The sequence below is a fragment of the Antechinus flavipes genome, chromosome 2 (assembly GCF_016432865.1).
Source record: "Antechinus flavipes isolate AdamAnt ecotype Samford, QLD, Australia chromosome 2, AdamAnt_v2, whole genome shotgun sequence".
Taxonomy (NCBI): domain Eukaryota; kingdom Metazoa; phylum Chordata; class Mammalia; order Dasyuromorphia; family Dasyuridae; genus Antechinus; species Antechinus flavipes.
Genome location: NC_067399.1, coordinates 559,221,056 through 559,242,110, shown reverse-complemented (window position 1 = coordinate 559,242,110; position 21,055 = coordinate 559,221,056). Strand labels below are relative to the sequence as shown.

General features: G+C 34.8%; 1 pseudogene; it reads right to left on the bottom strand.

Annotated features, from left to right (window-relative positions):
- LOC127546900 (60S ribosomal protein L3-like) overlaps window positions 1-20,399 on the bottom strand; it is a 98,070-nt pseudogene extending 77,671 nt beyond the window's left edge.
- Between the last annotated feature and the right edge of the window lie 656 nt (window positions 20,400-21,055).

The following is a 21,055-nucleotide window of genomic DNA, read 5'->3' as shown; positions in this document are numbered from 1 at the left end:
TTGCCAGATCTTATCTTGGATTTTGGGTTTGCTTCTGGGTGCTTTGATTTAAGGAAGAAATGTTGGAGAGGGTCCATAAGAAGTAAACAATATTGATGCAAAATGATGAAAGGCCTTGAATCCAAACATAGAAAAATCAGTTGAAAGAGATTGTGGAAATTTAGCCTGGAGAAGAGAAAAATCAGAGGGAACATGACAGTTATTTTAAGCATTTAAAGGGATGTCATGTTGAAGGAAGAATAGGTTCATCCCGTTTGACCTCAGGGTTGAACCAGAAGGAATTCAGTCAAGAATCAAATTTAGGCTCCATGGAAACAATGTTCTAACCATTTTTTCCGTTAAAAAATGGAATGGATATTGAAAGTGGTATATATTTCTCTAAGATCTTCAAGTAGAGGTTGATTATCCCCTTGTCAGGCATATTTCAGTACTACTTAGACTTGAAGTTCCTTTCTATATTCAAATCCTGTGATTCTCTGAAAGGTGGGTTGTGCATGTGAGTACCTTGCAAGATAAAAGCAATAAGGAACTACAAAGAAGAACAATAATAAAGAACCAGATTAAGGAACTGTTTGAAAGGAAGGAGATATGGGCAAGTCATCTGGCAAGAGAGAGAGGGATAATAGTGCCAGAGTGGTCACTAATACCCTTGAGAGGTTTGGATAAATACAAGAAGGCCTCCAGATGTTGGAGATGTTTTTTGGAACTTGCAAAGTTCTTAAACTGACCTTCTATTCCCTATGAAAGCATAAGTTCATGTTTTCAGTACTAACATTTTACCAGTATGCCTACAAGTTGTGGAATACCCTTTCCTCTGAAGTGATAAAGATAAATATCATAAAAAAAGGCTTATGGTAAATTTTTGGAATAACATTGATAAGAGTTGGATAGGACAAGCTTATAAGAATGGGTTGTTATCTACAATGTTGGAGGGAACTCATAAATCAATGAAATTATAGATCCATTTGAATATCTGAGTACTAGGCAATACACCACTAACTCAATTATTTCAGAGCTGACTTTCCAATTTCTATTAACATCCAGGTCTCTGGCTCTTAGTTTTCCTTTTTGTTAGAAGACTTTTGTTCTTTCTTTCTCCATTAGTAGTTTTTCCATAGAATAGGGTATGGACGAAGTGATAAGAAATTAAAAATAAATCATTATATTCTTTAGAAATTTTGCTGAATATGTTTAAAAGGAGCAAGTTGAAACTAATGGGTAAAATAAAATTTTTATTTTTTATAGATTTCATACTACTTTTCTCACCCCAAACTACAGATAATCGAGTTATAACAGTTCCTGAAGAGGAAGAAATTACAAACAAATGAAATCATTTTAGCATGACACTATAACCAATATGTTTTCCATGAATATGTTGTGGATGAGAGGCATTATGACACAGAAGGTAGGTCATCCTCAGAATCCCTATGACTTGAGATCAAATCCCACTTTTTAATACATTGTCTGTGTGACCTTGAGCAAGTTATTTAACCTCAAAGACACTTATGCAATTCTCTATAGCTGTAAATTGCAGAATAGTTGTCAGTCTACAATAGTAAAAGAAATTTCCTCATTAGAAATTCTCCTTTACTAGAGAATATAATCCAGGTCCGTGAAGTTCTTTGTCTTTAAAACATGAGAGAGATACATATTTGAATATAATTTGTGTCCTCTGCATTATTTTTATGCATTTAAAACCATTTTTCTCCGAAGGGGTCCATATCTTTCACCAAATTGCCAAAGAAGTCAATGATACAATATGCTAAGGTTAAGAGTTCCTGTCCTAGATCAATTAAACTATATGTACAGAGCAACACAACAGGCTCAGTAATCACAATTTGGATGCTAGTAGATGGGATTATGATCCCAAACACTGTATTTTTTGCTCATTGCATATATTACATGTTGATGTTTTAAAAAATGGAATTTTGATAAGTAGTATCATTTCCCACTCATGATCACTGGAAAGTCATCATTCTACAAGATGATATCAACTATACAACCACTATCTTTAGGTCCCTCAATCCCACTGATTGGGATGGTTATTGTTAGACATTCTTCTATTTAAGGATGATACCAGAGAATTCTCATCATTTCTCACCCACCTGATTTCCTGGACTTCATCATCTCTGGAAATTCATCATTCTGCAAGCTGAAATCATCTCAGAAACATATACTCCCCAGATCACTTACTCTGGTTGATAGGCTTCCTCTACTCCAGGGGTTCTCTATGGCCCATAGGCCAGATGCGGCAGCTGAGGATGTTTATCCCCCTCACCCAGGGCTATGAAGTTTCTTTATTTAAAGGCCCACAAAACAAAGTTTTTGTTTTTACTATAATTTGGCCCTCCAACAGTCTGAGGGACAGTGAACTGGCCCCCTATTTAAAAAGTTTGAGGACCCCTGCTAGTCCCTCCCTGATTTTCAGATTCTTTTTTATTGTGTCCCTCATTAGACTGAACTACTTAAGGAGAGAGAATATTCTTTGTTTGTGGCCCCATCATTTAACACAGTGCCTGATTTTATATATATATACATATATATATATATATAATAGTAAATATTTAAGGTTTGCAAAACATATGGCATCTATGATCTAATTTAACTCTACTTGCTTTCTGCTCTTATTTTCCTTTATATGTTATAATAGATAGAATCCTGAATTGAGATTAAGTATAAACTGATTTACTCAGTTATATTAAATAATGACTACATATAAGCATTTTGCGAAGCACTGTGGATACAAATTTCAGTCCACATTTGATTACTACCAATAATCTACTCGTTTGCAAAATGGAGATAAAATGCTTCTAATTCATACCTTATTATGTTTTGGGGAAACACAAATGGATCAGTGAATATAAAGCCCTATTTAAGGGTTATTGTTATTATTTATATGGTGCTATTGATTCTGAATTACACCAGAAAGTTAAGCCATCCCAAGTATTAATTATTATTTATTTTCTAGATGGAATTTTGTGGTCCATGAAAGTCATAAAATTTGGAAGAGCTAAAAGATAAAAACTGGTTTCATTTAATGATGGGGAGATATTGTTCTAGCTTAAAGTTATGGTTGTATTTATACAGGAATGCCAAAATATCAAGTTGTTTGGAAACATCCTATGGTGCGAGGTTATATCAAAACTAGGCCATGTTTACAAAGTTGCAATAGAAATGAGAGTGTTGGATGTCGACAAGTTCAAAAATGAGTATCTGAAGATTATAACATGCATGATGACTATAGAGTGAGTTTCCACATTCTACAAGTTGATCTAATAATCTACTAGACTATAAATGCCAGGATGGTAAAGAAAGCTTAATTTTGTTTCTTCCTAGCATCTACTAGAGTTATGTATGTATAGTGTATGTGTAATATATGTTTATTGAATCGAATTTACTTGGAACTTTTTTCATCCACCATTTCCTTTTCCTATAATCTAGCATATTTACCTTTGCTCAAGCACAAGGTTTACTTTCTTTTTTGAGAAAGATCTACGTACTTTAACTTGTACTCCAAATCCACAGCAAAAAGACTTTGAAACCTGTTCAAGTATTGATGACTTGTTTTTCTTATAACAGTTGGAGCTTCATTTTTCAAATAAGATTTTCAAAATAAACATATTCACCATAAACATTCTGTGGAAGTTCAAAGACCATTATTCTTCCTTTATATTTTGTTTTCTGCCTTATCTGAATTAAATGATTCCATCGGGAAAAAGAAATGGGAGATCAGAATTTTCAAAATGAAATCTGATCCTGTGATATTTCATCTCAGACAGAAATCTGAATCATAAACAAAATGAGATGAATGATTCTCACTAGGTCTCAATCTAATTGGGCAAAATCTAAGTAGTTTGAGATATTTGGGAGCTATTTAGCATGATGAACTTGCTTATATATTTTTTGCCATGACCTAACTTTGTGTCACTAGATATATAATTTAAATAATTATGTAATAGTAATAGGTAACATTTATACAATCCTTTAAAGTTTGCAAAACATGTTACTTCTATTATCTACTTTAATTTAAAACACATTATCATTAGCAATGATAGTGTGATTTAGGATTTTAATATTTGACCCATATTAGCAAAATCTCTTCTGGGTGGTGGAGGGAGGATCCTAACTCACCTAACTCCCTAACTCACCAGGCTGGAAGTGCATCAACCACTCACAGTGGCTGTGGTACTAATATTATTTGGCATGGGATCTTTGACCTGATCCCTTTCAGATCTTAGTAGTTAATTTCTTTTTAAGCTGCCTGGTGGTCCCCTCCCTGGGACTCTCCACAGTGGTTTTAGATGTAGTAAGGTCACCTCATTACCCTACTAGAGCTGAGAATTTCTGACGTCAAGTGATCGACTAGCCTCAGCCTCCTTAGCAGGAGCAATTAAAAGCATACATTACTATACCTGGCCAAAACTTAAAATTTCAAGTGAGCTATTTATTATATGTGATGCATTAATTTTCTGGTTCCTTAATTTTTATAACCATTTCCAAGAGAGAAAAAAGAAGTCTTTTTTTTCTTTCTTGTCATGTATGATGAGTATGAGTTATCACGATGTCTGTTATAAGATGGAAGCCTTATTCACAAATATAAAAGTTCTTTAGAAAATAGAAACAACTCAGATAGCTATAGGTGAAGTAGTAACAACATCTGGCTAGAAAAGATATATATGTATTACATATATATATATATATATATATATATATATACACATGAAACTGTTCTAGAGCAGATATGTGTATATATATCTAAGTATACTTATATGTATATCCATATCCATATCTATATCTATATATGTATAAATTAAATAATACACACACACACACACACACACACACACACACACCTATGCATGCATATATATACATACTGACCATTTTGGCCTTGACTGCCTGGAAGGCCAGATAGATTAGAGTTCTCCTTTCCACCTAGGATTTTCTGGTACTTTTAAGGAGGTTTGGGGGATTCTAAGCTCTCTCTAAATGACTCTATCCCACATCATGGTGCTGGAACCACATTAAACTATAATTGGAAAATATTTAACAAAATTAATAAAAATAAAATAGAATATAATGCCAATATGCATTTTTCTGAACCAAAATGTAACCACAGAGTTTCTTCTATGTGATTCCCATTTCTATTTGAGTTTGACATTACTGCCAGTCTCAGTTCCACATGCAAAATCCCCTTTGAGTTTGACTCCCAGAGCACCCTGACTTCCCAACGATTTCTTGCCAGACTTATTGACTGTGCCATCCCTTCTGAAATCTTGTTTTCAAACTCTCCATGGCTAAAACTCTCCTTCAGCAGGACATCATTGCCAACCTTTGAAACTAAGGACAAATAGTTGTTATTGCTGTTTTCTTCCAAGACTCTCTGCTATGTCTGATAATCTATGCATACTTCCAGCTAAGCTCCTACATCCACAATTGAGAAGGGTGGAAGTCTGTGGAGAATGAATATGGCATTAAAGACATCCAGAATCCCAAGTCTGTCCTCCTTCAGAACATGAATGAAGAAGGTCTCTAGGTCTTCAGAAATTTTTTCTTTCACCTCCTCAGGGTTTGTTATGGTGGAAGCATACACACTGATGAAGGGTGTAAGTGTTTTCCTGCAAGTGGCATTTGCATTGTTATGAACCCATCATTCACTGCTTTGAGGAGGCATATGAGCTTATTGACTATATTAGTTTTGATTGCAAACTTTTATCAGCTTCACGACACTCCTCATCACGGTGTTCACTCCATGAAAGCTCCAACTTTGATAAACTGGCTTTCATTTGCCAGCCTTGTTTCATTCTGGACTGCTATTTGGATGTGATACCTTTGAGTTCTCTTGTAAGAAGAGCTGTTTATCTTTCAAGTCTAGCAAATTTGTGTGAGCACATTTCATGTAATGAAGGTGAGTGGAATCATTTTTGCAAAAGCTCTTGTACATTTTTCATGCATTTCAACCACAGGGAAATCCCTGCAAGTCGTGAACTGGGTAAAGCAGACAGTTTTTAGGGCACCTTTTCTAGTCCTTTTCTCACAAGAGAGAAGTGCAGTTCTTAAAAAAGGCTCTCAGACACCAGGGAACTGCTAAATCCCATTGCTGCTTCAGTCCAATGAGAAGATGACCCCATGATCTGGGCTGCCTATGCAGAGTTGTACCTCCTAGTAGGTCTGTACCTGCTACCTCATCACTTGTCTGTTGCCACAGGACATTGGGGGTAAATAAAAAATGGTAAAATGATATGGTGCTCGTGTATAACTTGGATTTGAGTAATGCAGAGTTATATGATGTCTGTGGTCTTCTCTCTTCCATTTATCAAAATCCAGTGACAAGATAAGCTTTTTGCAGCCACAGGTGAATCAGATGAACATCAAAGGTAGAAAGCATTCCTAAAAAGAATCCACGCACATTTCTTTGGGGGAAGGAAATTTATGTGAATTAGAGAATTATAAAAAAGGGAAGATCTTTGCATGGTTTTTAGTTTGTTCTAATTGGTACTTTTATCATCCCTTTGCATGAAAATTAACTGACTGGGTCCTGAAATATCTCTTCATTGCAAATTTAGAAAGATGACTCAGGATGATTTTAAAGGTCCAAATCTACTCTGATTAAAAGTTATTTCATTAAAAAAAGGTTTTTCTGCATTGGGAATAGCAGTGCTCCCCCATTCCCCACCCCTTTGCTGCTAGACTTCCAGGCATACTTCCAGCTAAGCTCCTACATCCACAATTGAGGAGGGTGGAACTCTGTGGAGAATGACTATGTAATACTCAATGCCTCCTACACTAGCCACGGAGCAACTGTCATCAACAGGTAATTAAGCCCTGGAATTAGCTCTGGAAATAGGAGCTCTCCTCACACTTCTGTTCCTGCTTCAAGCCCTTTACCCATTGTCATTATCCAAGGGAATAACCAGATGAAGAAGAAGATAGTTACCTCTACCAACTTCTGCCAATAGAGCAGGCAAGTCTGATTAGCTTAAATAGCAATGTACTTTGAAGGAAAGTATTATAAAGTTAACCATGGTCATTATAAGATTACATGATTTCTCCCTGACAATAATAAGTTTTTGGAATCGTCTTCCTGCCTTCAAGGAAACTTTCTATCTGCTAATAACTCTCACAAAATTAAGTCATCAAAGTAAATAACTGAGTACGCTATTATTTATCAAGATAATGCACAAAGTAAGCTACCCAAGAAAATATTGTATATTACCTTAATATATAAATGCTAAATAAATGAATATCATCAAGAATACTATCCTGGTAGTATACTGTCCTGAGAAAGTTAATATGCCTTCCAGAAATTATAACTAGCTATAAAGATTGGTCTTGGGGACTGAGGAATAGAAACACACAATGTCATGTCAAAAAATACATGCAGTTTTGCCCAATTTTTGTTTTAACTTTGAAACTTTAAGAAATTTAAACTTTCTTTCAGATGACCTTGAATAAAAAGTTATTCAGCATAACTTGGGGAAATAGTTTTAAATGGCATATAATTGAAATAAGAAACATCCAACTAAAATGCATCTGAGTGCTTCCATTTCCATTGCTTTTGCAAGGGTGGGGGCAAAATTAGGCTTAAAAGTGAGATCACAAAATAGGGAGGCTTAACAAAAAAAATAAAAATTAAGTCAAAACTTGTAATAAATATTGTGCCCAACTCTACTGTCTAAACATTGGAGGACCATAGAGCAAAATGTTTTATGATGGTTAAATCTGAAGGATAACATAGGAATAAAAAAAAAAATCATGTATTTGAGTCTATATACAATATGAGTGTAGTCTATATCCAACATATTTTTAGTATGCTAGGTACTGTACTATGCACCAGAGATACAATTAATTAAAAGGCAAGATAGTTCCTGCCCTCAAAAAGCTTATAATCTAATGGGAGGAGACTGCACACAAAAGAAGGCAAAATCCTAGGGGTGTGGTGAAATCAGGGGTACCTGATGTGTAGCCATCTTGTTCTATGGATTTGAAACCAAATAGAGGAGAATATTCTGAGTGGATTGAGTTTCTGCTCTCTATAAAGGGCGTTGGGTGGAGGTTGATACTTAGTACGCCAGCCCTCCAATCAGTGGGGAGAAGAAGCTGAGGGAAACTGTGTCAATCAAGGCTTGAGTTAAAAGGTTAATATTGAGATTGGAGATGATGAGCTTTACCTGAGAAGACCATCTTGTTCTCTGGAGTTGAAAAAAGGCAGAACAGCAGATGCAATTCATTGACTTGATTTATTTATTTATTGAAACAATTCGGGTTAAGTGACTTGCCCAGGGTCACACAGCTAGGCAGTATTAAGTGTCTGAGACAAGATTTGAACTCAGGTCCTCCTGACACTATGCCCAGTGTTCTATCCATTGCATTATCTAGATAATTCCATTGATTTCATTTAAATAAAGTTGGTATTTGATGTGTAATATAATACTGTAATAATATGTAAAAATAAGGCCTCAGTTCCCTTGTTACTCTAATAGTCTCCTCATTTTTAGGGCGGGGAGGCAGTTGAAGTTTAGTGATTTGTCCCCAGTCACAAGTCAATAAATGTTGTGTCTGAAACTAGATTTGAACTCACTTTCCCCTAACTTCAGGGCCAGTGCTCTCTAATATCCCAAAAGACTGGTCACCATGTAAGTGGTGAAGAATGCCAAGATATTAATGCATCTTTCTAGACACAGAAAAGTTTTGTCTTCCAAAGAAATTAGGACTTATTTCTAAGCCTTTTATAATAATTACAGGAACTAAATGGCTACAAGTATATGATAAAAAGTAGGAAGAATACAATGGAAATTTACTATACCATGATAGACATGAAAAAATCCAAAGCAGTACTGAAAGATTTTTAATAATGTGACAAAGAAAACAGTAAGACACTATATATTAACTAAAAATATACAATTTAAGAATAACAACTTCATGTTATATGTACAGAAAAAGTCAAAAAAAGATGAATTGGCATATATGTATAAATATAAAATATATATACATACACACACACACATATATAATTTTAAGCAAGGGTATCTAGATAATTCACAGAAGCTCATTAACCAAATTTTGGCTACCAAGTGAATTTTTAGCCACAGAAGCTGATCAGATCATTCACTGATGCATGGAAGTTCTATGATCTGTGTGAGTAAAAAGAATATATCTATACTGATAAAATTATACAATATTTGAAATACTGAATAGGAAAAGTACCAAATGCCATGAAGTCTGTTAATCATGAAGTAATGAAAACACATAATTAACTAACAAGGATTCAGAAACTACATGTAAATTATAATTTTTAGCAAAAACTCATTTGTTTCTCACATTAAGTAAAATGAGTTCTGACCAATCATTTCATAAATTTGTCCTATGGTCAGGTCTATAAAGATAAGTTAGAAGCAAGTTATGAAACACTTTAAAAGTTCTTTTTGTTCTCCTTAGGATTTTTTACATCCTCATTGCTACACTTTTATATTTTTAAAAAAATTATGTTGATCAGTGAGTTTCTTGTTCATACACATTGGCCACTTGACAACCCCTTTTTATTTCTCATTAGAATAGGGTGTGTGTGTGTGTGTGTGTGTGTGTGTGTGTGTGTGTGTGTGTGTGTATGACAGAGACAAAGATAGAGAAACAGAGAGAGACAGAGAGACAGAGAGGGAGAGAGAGAGGAACAGAACACATTTTATTTCATTTTGAGCCAACTTTCCCTGTAGCATTTTAGGCTATAACAATCTGCCTATATGAGTTAAAAATCTAGATTGCATATCAGAATATTATTGTCTTTCTCCCGCTAATGTATTATGGAGTCAATATTTGCTTCTTTCAAAAATTCTCATTCTCCAACCTCTCCCCAGCTCCCAAAATCATTTTTAATGAATAATCAAAGCTCATACCTGTAGCTCATATGATTTCTCTCTCCTCTGAAGGCTCATGGCACACTATTTTGACCTTCTCTTAGGCATTCATTATATTTTTTCATTATTTTTGTATGCATTTTTTCTCCTCTAAGGTTATTTCTTTTGTTCAGTAACCATACCTTATTTATGGTGCCTTACACAGTGCAAATGTTCAATATTCATGGTATAGTGGATAGAGGCCACTCTCAAAAACTGAAAAATCTGTGTTCAAGTCTTGCCTCTGACACACATTAATCTTGGTAAAAGTCACAATCTGTCAGTGCCAGACAGACCTCCTCCAGTGTCCTTAGTACAGTCCCACTCTCTGATACCTGTAGTCCTACTGGAAACTTGAACAATCCCAGCTCTCATAAGTGAGTCCTTTGTCTTATGTTACCAGGAACCAAACTTCAATGACTCTTCCTATATTCTCCTCACCTTGTCTAGGGGGAGAGAGAGTACACTGCCTCCTGCCTCCTTTATTTCTAGCATCCTATTATGTTATATTTCTCATTAGAATTTAAGCTCCTTAAGGCCCAAACTGTCGTTTTCTATTTATATTCCTGTTACATAGTAAGCATTTAACAAATGCTCTATCACCCAGAAAATGTCTTGAGATTTTAAGTTGCAGAGAAGCCTCGATCTGAATTAGTAGCAGGTATTTCTTCTTCTGGAGTAACCTGTACCAAAGAAATCATTGGTTCCATACCTATCCTTATCCCCATGAAAAATAACACATAAGAAAATTTGTGCTACTGTGTTGTTAAATCATCAATGAGTTCTATCCATTTTATAGTTTAATTCTTGATCATATGTGCATCTCATTCTATTTCTCTGGCCAAGGTTTTAATCCCTCTTGAAATTTCTAGTGAAAATTCATCTTTTTCTCTTTTTTGGAAAAGTTGGTCTGGGAATAATGTTACTTTCAACTGTCTGTCTATTTAATATCTGCTTAACCAAAGAGAGATACTTGAATATCCCAGGGATTCAGAATTTGGACTTCTGTTTTAGGCTTTGGATCTCTATTAGTCATCTCACATTTTAATAAATTATTTGGGGCTTGAAACATCTTTATTTTTCCTTCTAAATTTGTCTCTACAGAATTCTCAAGTGCAAGGTCACTGGCCACAACTTTCCCAATTTGTCCTTTTATAGTGTCTTCCCTCCTTAGCTCAACCAGCTGCAGCCTCTTTGCTTTCAAGTGTTGCCATGCATCAAACATGGAATTCGCTTCTGCTTAGCACATCAGTTGACTTTTTAGATTCAAATGTAATTGCTGACATATTTTAGGAAAACTTTAGGGACATATAAATGTGTAGCTGAATTTATGACAGTAGCTTTGTTTTATTCTTGAAAGTTCTTAGTACAGGGTCTGGAAAAATGTATATGTATCATCCACTCAATCATCTAACAATGTGTCAGCAAGTTTGGTCTGTAGATAAGAGCATACAGAATGATTCTTGCTATTTGTTTTGAAGTGTTGAAATGCCACAAGGGGGCTGTGACATAATAGAGAAAAGTAGGAGTTAAGATTCCTATTTCTATTTCTAGATTCTCTGTTGACTCATAGCATGACTATTTTTCTCCTTGCTTTAGTATTCTCTACTACTAAATTGGATATAACATTGCCATCTTCCTAAGTACTTTATATCATTACATGAAAGACTATTCTATGCTAAAAAAAATTGAAAGGGGAGATCTCCTGTAGAATTCTATCTCACGGGCAACTAGGTGGCACAGTGGATAGAGCACCAGCCCTGAAGTCAGGAGGACCTGAGTTCAAATTTGACCTCAGACACTTAACACTTCCTAGCTGTGTGACTCTGGGCAAATCACTTAACTCCCATTGCCTCAGCAAAAATAAAAAAATAGAATTATATCCCAGCATATAGTTAGGACATCTACTCTCATCCCCAACTTTTAAATGTCTGTTTAAACCATGGCCCCAAACCAAGCTTTGTGTTTACATGGATTTGTTTCAATCTTAGATATTTCTTATCAATCACTCTTTGGCTCATTCTCCCACTCAGGATTTCCCCTAGGAACTTTCAAATTTGGCTCAAGCTTAGCTTTCTACGGAGTAGTTAAAAGGTAAGTTCTAGCTCCCACCCTATGACAATACTCTAGTAGAAAAAAATATGTGTTTGTATATATATTGAGAGAGAGCGAATATAATTCAGTCTTTATCTTTCACATTCTAGAATTTTTTTTAAACAACTCACACTTGAGCCCATGCATAGTCAAGACAACTATAGTTTCCTGCTCAGAACACCTCCTCCTTCCATCCAGGGAGCTATAGTGGTCTCCAGAATTATAGAACTTCCCTTTGGTTGAAGTATTGCCGAATAAGAAGGAAGTGTGGTTTTTTACAATGTCAACTGGGTACTCAAACTTTTTAACTAGGGGGCCAGTTCACTGTCCCTCAGGCTGTTGGAGGGCCGGACTATAGTAAAAACAAAAACTTTGTTTTGTGGGTCTTTAAATAAAGAAACTTCATAGCCCTGGGTGAGGGGGATAAACATCCTTAGCTGCTGCATCTAGCCCACGGGCATAGTTTGAGGACCTCTGGAACTCCTTTGTAACTCATTGTATAAGTATAAGATCTAGGTTTGTTCTTCCTGTTCTTGCAACACTTTGGTCCCAGAACTCAGTGCTATCTGAGAATTCTTCCTCCTGCCTCTAAGAGTCTTGAACTAGGAATTCTTGTTTTTCTTCCAAAATTTCAACTACTCTTCTTTCCCAAGTCATGTATTCTTCCTTTTCTGAAACCGTATGGTTCCTTCTCCAAGAACTCCTTCAGTAATCAGTCACTGAATCTCCCAGCTGCCATCTATGGGGCCAAGAATTTTCCTATGGAAGGCTGAATGATTAACCAATATCTTCCACAGGCAAGCAAATATACTATATGTATGGCTTTTTATTCAAATTGTGTCTCTGTGTTTATATCTTTTTCTGTTGGTCTTGTCTTCTCTCTTTTTAAAATCCAAGGATATAGACTAGGTGTGTAACCATCACCAATTCTTTTAAAACACCACTACTCAATGTTATCCTCAATAATGACATATACAGAGCAAGGTTCTTTTTCACATCACACAGAGGAGTTGAAATGAGGTGTCATGGGAGATCACACAATTTTTATATGAAGTTATCCTTGAAATGTACTGGAATAAAGAGAAAGAGAGAGATACAAATGGGTAAATTATCACACATAAAAGAAGTAAGAAAAAGCTTTTTACAGTAGAGGGGAATAGAAGGTGAGACAAGGGCAAATGAATGAACTTACTCTCATCAGAATTGATTCAAAGATAGATAAACATACACACTCAATTGGGTATAGAAATTTATCTTACCCTACAGGATAGTAGGAGGGAAAAAGGATAAGGGAAAAGGTACTGGGTTACAGAAGAGAGGCAGATTGGGGGAGGGGTAGTCAGAATCAAAACACTTGATAAGGGACAAAGTGAAAGGAGAAAGAGAATAGAATAAAATGGGAGGAAATACAGTTAGCAAAAATAATGGTGGGGAAAATTGAAACAAGTTTCTCTCATAAAGAACTCATTTCTCAAATATATAGAGAACTGAGTCAAATTTGTTAAAATAAGAGCCATTTCCCAATTAATAAATGATCAAGAGATAAGAACAGTTTTCAGATGAAGTAAACATAGCTATATGAAAAATGCTCAACCCACTATTAATTGAAGAAATGCAAATTAAAATAATTCTGAAGTACTATTATACATCGATTAGATTGGCTAATAGAACAGTAAAGGAAAATGAAAACTATTGGAGGGAATATGGGGAAATGAGACATTAAATGCATTATTGGTAGAGTTCTGAACTGATTCAGCCATTTTGTAGAGAAATTTGCAACTATGATCAAAGAGTTATAAAAACAGTTATACTGGAAAGACTTCTATGAGGTGATACAAAGAGAAATGATACAAAGTAATAGCAATATTGTAAGATGACCAGGTATAAATGACTTTGTTATTCTTAGCAATACAATGATCCAAAAAAATTTTGAAGGATTTATGGTGAAAAATGTTATCCATACCCAGAGGAAGAATTGATCATAACCTAATACAGATTGAAATGTGTTGGAATCTTTACAAACTGCTAACTCATTAGAGTTGATAGATTATTGATCTAATCTTACAAGAAGATGTTTTGGGGCAGAACCTGAAACAAGGTACTAAGTAGAACTAATTGATACAATGCTTGTGTTCACACCTTTACTCATTGAAGTTCACAAGTATGGGAGAGTCACAAAGTAAACTTTGTAATTCTGTGAATTCACACCTTCCCAGAGTGCTCTCTGGCCCTAAGAGCTTCAAGGAAGGTGTGAATTCACAAAGTTACAAAGTTTACTTTGTGAATCTCCCATACTTGTCAACTTCAGTGAGTACTGGTGTGAACACAAGCATTGTATCAATTAGTTCTACTTAGTACCTTGTTTCAGGTTCTGGCCCAAAACACCAACTCTAATGAGTTAGTATTTATAGACATATGAAAATATGCTCCAAATCATTATTAATCAGAGAAATGCAAGTTAAGACAACTCTGAGATACCACTACACACCTGTCAGATTGGCTAGAGTGACAGGGAAAGATAATGTGAAATGTTGGAGGGGATGTGGGAAAACAGGGATACTAATACATTGTTGGTGGAATTGTGAACACATCCAGCCATTCTGGAGAGCAATTTGGAACTATGCTCAAAACGTTATCAAACTGTGCATACCCTTTGATCCAACAGTGTTTCTACTGGGCTTATACCCTAAAGAGATACTAAAGAAGGGAAAGGGACCTGTATGTGCCAAAATGTTTGTGGAAGCCCTCTTTGTAGTGGCTAGAAGTTGGAAAATGAATGGATGCCCATCCATTGGAGAATGGTTGAGTAAATTGTGGTATATGAACGTTATGGAATATTAATTTTCTGTAAGGAATGACCAGCGGGATGAATACAGAGAGTACTGATGAGACTTACATGAAATGATGCTAAGTGAAATGAGCAGAACCAGGAGATCATTATATACCTCAACAATGATACTGTTTGAGGAAGTGGATTTCTTTAATAAAGAGAGCTAATTCAGTTTCAATTGATCAAGAATGGACAGAAGCAGCTACACCCAAAGAAAGAACATTGGGAAATGAATATAAACTGCTTGCATTTTTGTTTTTCTTCCCGGGTTATTTATACCTTCTGAATTCAATTCTCCCTGCAACAAGAAAACTGTTCTGTTCTGCACACATATATTGTATCTAGGATATACTGTAACCTATTTAACATGTAAAGGACTGCTTGCCATCTGGGGGAGGGGGTGGAAGAAGGGAGGGGAAAAATCGGAACAGAAGTGAATGCAAGGGATTATGCTGTAAAAAATTACCCTGGTATGGGTTCTATCAATAAAAAGTTATTTAAAAAAAAACTAATGAGTTAGCAGTTTCTAAAGATTCCAACAGAAATGCACTTAAAAAATTTTTTTTCTTGATTTTTGGGATGTGTTTTCTTTTACAACATGACTAATATCAAAATATTCTATATTACTATACATGTATAACCTCTATAGAATTGCTTGCATTCTCAATGTGGGGGGGGTGGGGTAGAAAGGAAAGAATTTGGAACTCTAAGTTTTAACTACAAAAGTTTAAAATTGTTTTTATGTGTAACTAACTGGAAAAAGATAAATATATGTATATTTTGAAAATGTAATCCAGGATCATGTCAGCATCAAATAATACTGGATTCTAACTAGAAACAAAGAAAGTTTTATGAGAGAACAAATACTAGCTAAATAAAAGATATGTTAGTTTGGCATAAAACAAGAAGATGTCCATGCAACTAGAAGAAACTCTCCTTAATACTTTGTACCTTATTTGACCATATTTGGTCTTCTTAGTTGTATAGTCATTTGCCAGTATAAAATGTTTCAATTCAGCTACTCATCTAATTATATAAGATATTGAGGGTCCTTAATGAAAAGAAATGCCTTTTCAATAACCCAGTCATAGTGGGTTACAAGCTGAAGAGAATTGGAACAGTAGATCCATTTGAATTTTGTGTATGCTGGAATCTAAACTGGGATGACTACAAAAGTGCCCCTGAGAAATTGTCATCTGTTATTCTACAATTTAAAATATCCAAAAAATATATACCAGGCAAAAGTTATAAGTAACCTGTCAATCCTAGCAGTGTATTCAATTTATCAAGACAGCCCACCTGTGTCTAGAGACACTAATGCATTGTTGGTGGGGTTGTAAAATGATCCAATTATTCTGGAGAGCAATCTAGAACTATGCTTAAAACACTATCAAACTTTGCATACTCTTTGACCCAGCAGTGTCATTACTGGGTCTGTATCCCAAGGAAATCACAAAGGAGGGAAAAGAACTCACATGTGCAAAATGTTTGTAGCAGCTCTTTTTGTAATAGCCAAAAACTGGAAAACGAGTTGATACTCATCAAATGGGAAATGGTTGAATAAGTTGTGGTATATGAAGATAATGGAATGTTATTGTTCTCTAAACAATGATGAACAAGCTGACTTTAGAAAGGCCTGGAAAGATTTACATGAACTGATGCTGAGCAAACAAGAAGTAGGGATACATCATACACAATAATATCAAGAATGTGTGATGATCACTTATGAAAGAGTTGGTTCTTCTAAGTAGTTCAGTGATCCAAAGCAATCCCAATAGACTTTGGACAGAAAATGTCATCTGCATCCAGAAAAAGAACTAAGGAGACTGAATGTAAATCAACATATGCGATGTTCACTTCTTTTCTGTTTTTTTTTTTTTAATTTTCCCATAGTTTTTCCCTTTTGTTCTTTTTCCCCAACATGATTCATCAAGCAATGTGTGTTAAAAATAAATAAAAAGAAAAAAGTAATCTAGGACATTATTCATTAAGGTATGGGGACATTCTACTCTCCTATCTTTCCACTTTTGAATTCAAAGACACTGACCTTAACTGGACTTTGAACTTTGAACAAGCTGTTATAAGCCACTTAAATATCTGAGGTTAATGTAGAGGTTACCAAACTTTGGAAGTTCATGACCCTTAGAAATGTTTTTTATGGAACTTTTAAGCCAAAAGAAAGATCCTATAATTCTGTGAATTGGCTCTGGCACTCAAGGTGTCACAGTACAGTTTGAGAACATCAGGGCTAATGATTTATTCTTTCAGCATGTTTTTTTTTTTTTAAACTCTTCTTGCTAGTAATTAGAAACTCACTTTAATTTGCCTCCCAATTTTCTATTCCTTTGATCCTTGTCATTCAAAAAAAGATCAAAATTCTCAATAGCAGAAAGAAGGAAAATGTAATCCACTTTCTCCGGTTACTCTTGTCCAGCTTTTCCTATGATTCATCTCAAACCAAGCCTTTCTCATTTTGTACTCTTTGGAATCCTTACTATACTGTCAACATCTCCCCCTTTATCCTTTCTTTTTTGCCCCTCCTACTTTTTAAAACATATTTTTAAAAATTGTGTTAACTTAAGCAAGCTTTCACTGCATCTTTCACCCTTTATTCTCTCTAGTATTGGACACCTTCTTCCACACTATTAGCCAGGTAGAAATGTTCCACATGCCCCTTAGAAATCCTCCTTTGCTTTTGTCAGACAGCAACTTCTCCTTTGAAGTATTGGCCAAGTGATTATACAACTCTTCCTATCTAGTTGTTAATGCTATCCTCTAATCCACTAACCTCCCACTTAGCCTCTTGATTTTCTTTTCATATGTAATTGAAATTTAGCACAATAATTTCAACACTGCCCTGTTCATTTATATTCCTTTTTAAATTTCATTCTGCTCACTTCTATTTATTTTTAAATGATTCCTTGACTTTCCTCAGTGTTTTTGACATTTAATTTAAAGTATTTTTCTAGGTTAGGATTCTGAGAAGATGGTGGATTTCAAGTTCTCTTGAATTCCCCAATAAATAGAACAAATTTGTGCCTCAGGGCAAATATAGACTGTTGAAAAATCAAAAAGATTTGGGGCATAACATGGGGTCCTCCTGACATAACCTAAGAAGATCTTAGGAAAGACTGGAGAATATCCAAAGAAAGCCTCAGAATAGACAATTTAAAATATAAGAGCCAATATCAAAGATCAGCTTAAAGGAACTCTTCTTGGACAAATTGTTTGTGGTTTTTTTTTTTTAAATTGGGAAATGTATACCATGTTTAAGATTGATATCAACAATAGGGCAACTCAAAAAAACTGGGGCAGAATTAAGGTAAAAATAGTGATAATGTTATTCAAATGAGGTGCAGAGGAAGAATAGACACAGATACATTAGAGGGGACAGGAGGGCTTGTAGTTCTAAAAGCCTGCTCATACAAGAAATGGGTTAAATAGGCAACACTACATATATGCCATGAAGGGTATAGCACCTTCCAAAATCTCTAAAGAAATAAGGGGAAAGAATGGGTAGACAGGGAAGCAAAGGGTGAGGGAAGAAGACAAGGCAAGGATCCATGTCTGGGGACAGGTTAAGCAATAGCAAGGCAAGTTAGGAACAGAATTAAAGCAAAGGGTCCGCAGGGATAGAAATGATATATATGTGCGTATATGTGTGTGGAAGTAATGTGTGTGTGTGTTATATATGTGTATATATATATGTATATATATACATATATATTTACATATATATCTACACACACATATATACATATATATATATCCACATATATAAGATATATATATATATCCATATATAAGAAAAATATATCCTTTCTTAACTAAAGCCTGGTTGGGGATAATGGGAGTAATGAAAGGGGAAAGAAAAGAATAAAGTAAAAAGGTGTGCAGCAAAAACAAAAGAACAATTTACGGAAATAAATAAAAGATGAATACTCGTGAATATAATTTCTTCTATTAGTATATATATTTTCTTGAACTGATATTTGTTGTTATATGTTTTAAATCCTCCCTAGTGTTCTGCTGGGCACATGACAATGTTTTCTTTTATTTCATTTTGTTTTGTATTTCTTTTCTGTTTCTCTTTTTTTTTCTTATTCTATTTCTTTAAATAAAATAAATTTGAAAAAATAATAAAGTATCCTTTTCTTACTTTTCTTTTATCCCTATCCAAAGAGATTTAAATATTTGCATTGATGACCTTTCCAATATCCTAATCTAACTCCAGGGACCTCCTTTTTCTATATGTTTCTGGCATTCACTGAGATGGAGGCAACTCAGTCAATTACTAACATTTATTAAATGCCAGTTATGTGTTGGACACTATGGTTAGTGATGGAGATAGAAAAAGAGGCAAAAGAGAGTTCTGTGATCACAAGCAATATGCAATATAATAGATTAGATCTAACTATCATTCTAAATTCTTCACCTATAACAATAGATTTTAAGTTCATTTCTTTGGCAAAATACTCCTGTCCTACATTTTAGCAAAAAAGATAAAAAGGCAGAGGAACATGATTAAAGCTGTTGTTATTGTTCATCCTTCAGTCTTAAAGAGAAACATGATATCATAAGTATGATGTTTTGAATTAGATTTAAGTGGGACAGAGTTAAGCAAGGTTATCAGTTTAACTCTCTCCTCCAGAGTCATCAAAGTCCAGTGTTGAGATAACTAGTAATGGCCCAGTGGATGATCTTGGCCTTTCTAAATCAGCCCAAAGATAAACTTTAAAGCAGAACTATTTAATATATTTTGTATGCCATAGGTCCCTTTAACAACCTGGTGAAGCTTATGAACTATTCATAATAATATTTTTAATTCATATAATAAAACACAAAGGATTTTAAAAAAGCAATTATTTGAGGATAGTGATTAAAAATAAAGTAAAACAAAATACCAAGTTTACTGACCTCCCTCAACCTAGATTAAGAATTTTTCAACTAAAGATTCCACTCATGCATGAGTCAGAAGTGAAGAGGAAGATTAAACGAGATTTATGTTGGATTCATTGCTCTTATACACTTTTCAAAATAGTTCATCTTCTGCTAGGTTTATAATTATATGGGAAAGTAAACGAATAAATAGTTTTAGAAAGCCAGCAACAACTCATCAGTGACTTTTTGTGGTTCCCTTCCCATTTCCACTGTGCTTGTTTTGTAAAACCTTTATGGAAGTTACTCAGGAGTTCTTTAAGTATTACTGTGATATCCCTGGAATGCTGTATATTATTTGTGGCTAAGCCCTAGGCTGATTTAGAGCCAGGACATTGAGTCCTTCAAAGAGGGTATCTGAAAGGTGATGAAATGTCCTGTGTATGTCTGAACTAAGAGCTACTTATCTGTTTCTCTATAGCTAAACTCAATACCTTGTCACATGAGAAGGTTGCCCTGTAGCAGGTATCTTATATGACACTTCTCCTAACCCACATTACTACTGAGTCTGCTCTTAATCTTCATCATGGCTTCTGGTCTCTGGAATATTTACTGTTCTCCTAGTTTATCCTTCAAGTTTACCTTCTTTCCTTATGACGAATCATTTCAATGATATCTTTTCTTGTCTTAGAATCTTTCACCATCGTGATCTGTCAAATTTCCAATTCTGAATAACCCCCAATATTTATCTTCTCCTTTTGATTCTCAAGTGTGCAAATTGTTGGAGGAAATCACCAAATTCTGCTGAGTTCACTACAGATTTTTTCTATTTTACATTACTTTGGCCCTCATGACTGCCTAAAAATATTTTGTTCACTTATTGACATTCTAAACCTTTTCTTCACAAAGACCATTTCAAATCTTAAATCATCAACTGTGCCTCCAACTCTCTCAATCAAAAGATACCCCTACTTCCTGTTCCATTGAGAAGATTAACACATACAATGTGGCAGCTTTTTTCTGTACCATTTCTTCATATTGCTGATGACATAATTTTAATATGTAAACTCACATATAGTTTTCTCCTAGAAACTATCATAGGCCATTTTTCTCTTAGCCTTCAGTTTTTTTCAGCAATGTACAATAAAATGTTTACAATTCTATATGATCACTATCAGAGCCAAATATAAAACTCCCACCAAAATTTAATCCTAAATATACAAAACATACAAGTATTTCTAAAAGGGGATTACCTCTTCCTGGCCTATTTGAGCTGATATCCCTATTTGGGAAATGAGGGTGGAGAAGGAAAAAACTAAAGTTCACTCCTTATCAGGCAAAGAAAGAACTCCTCCACTTA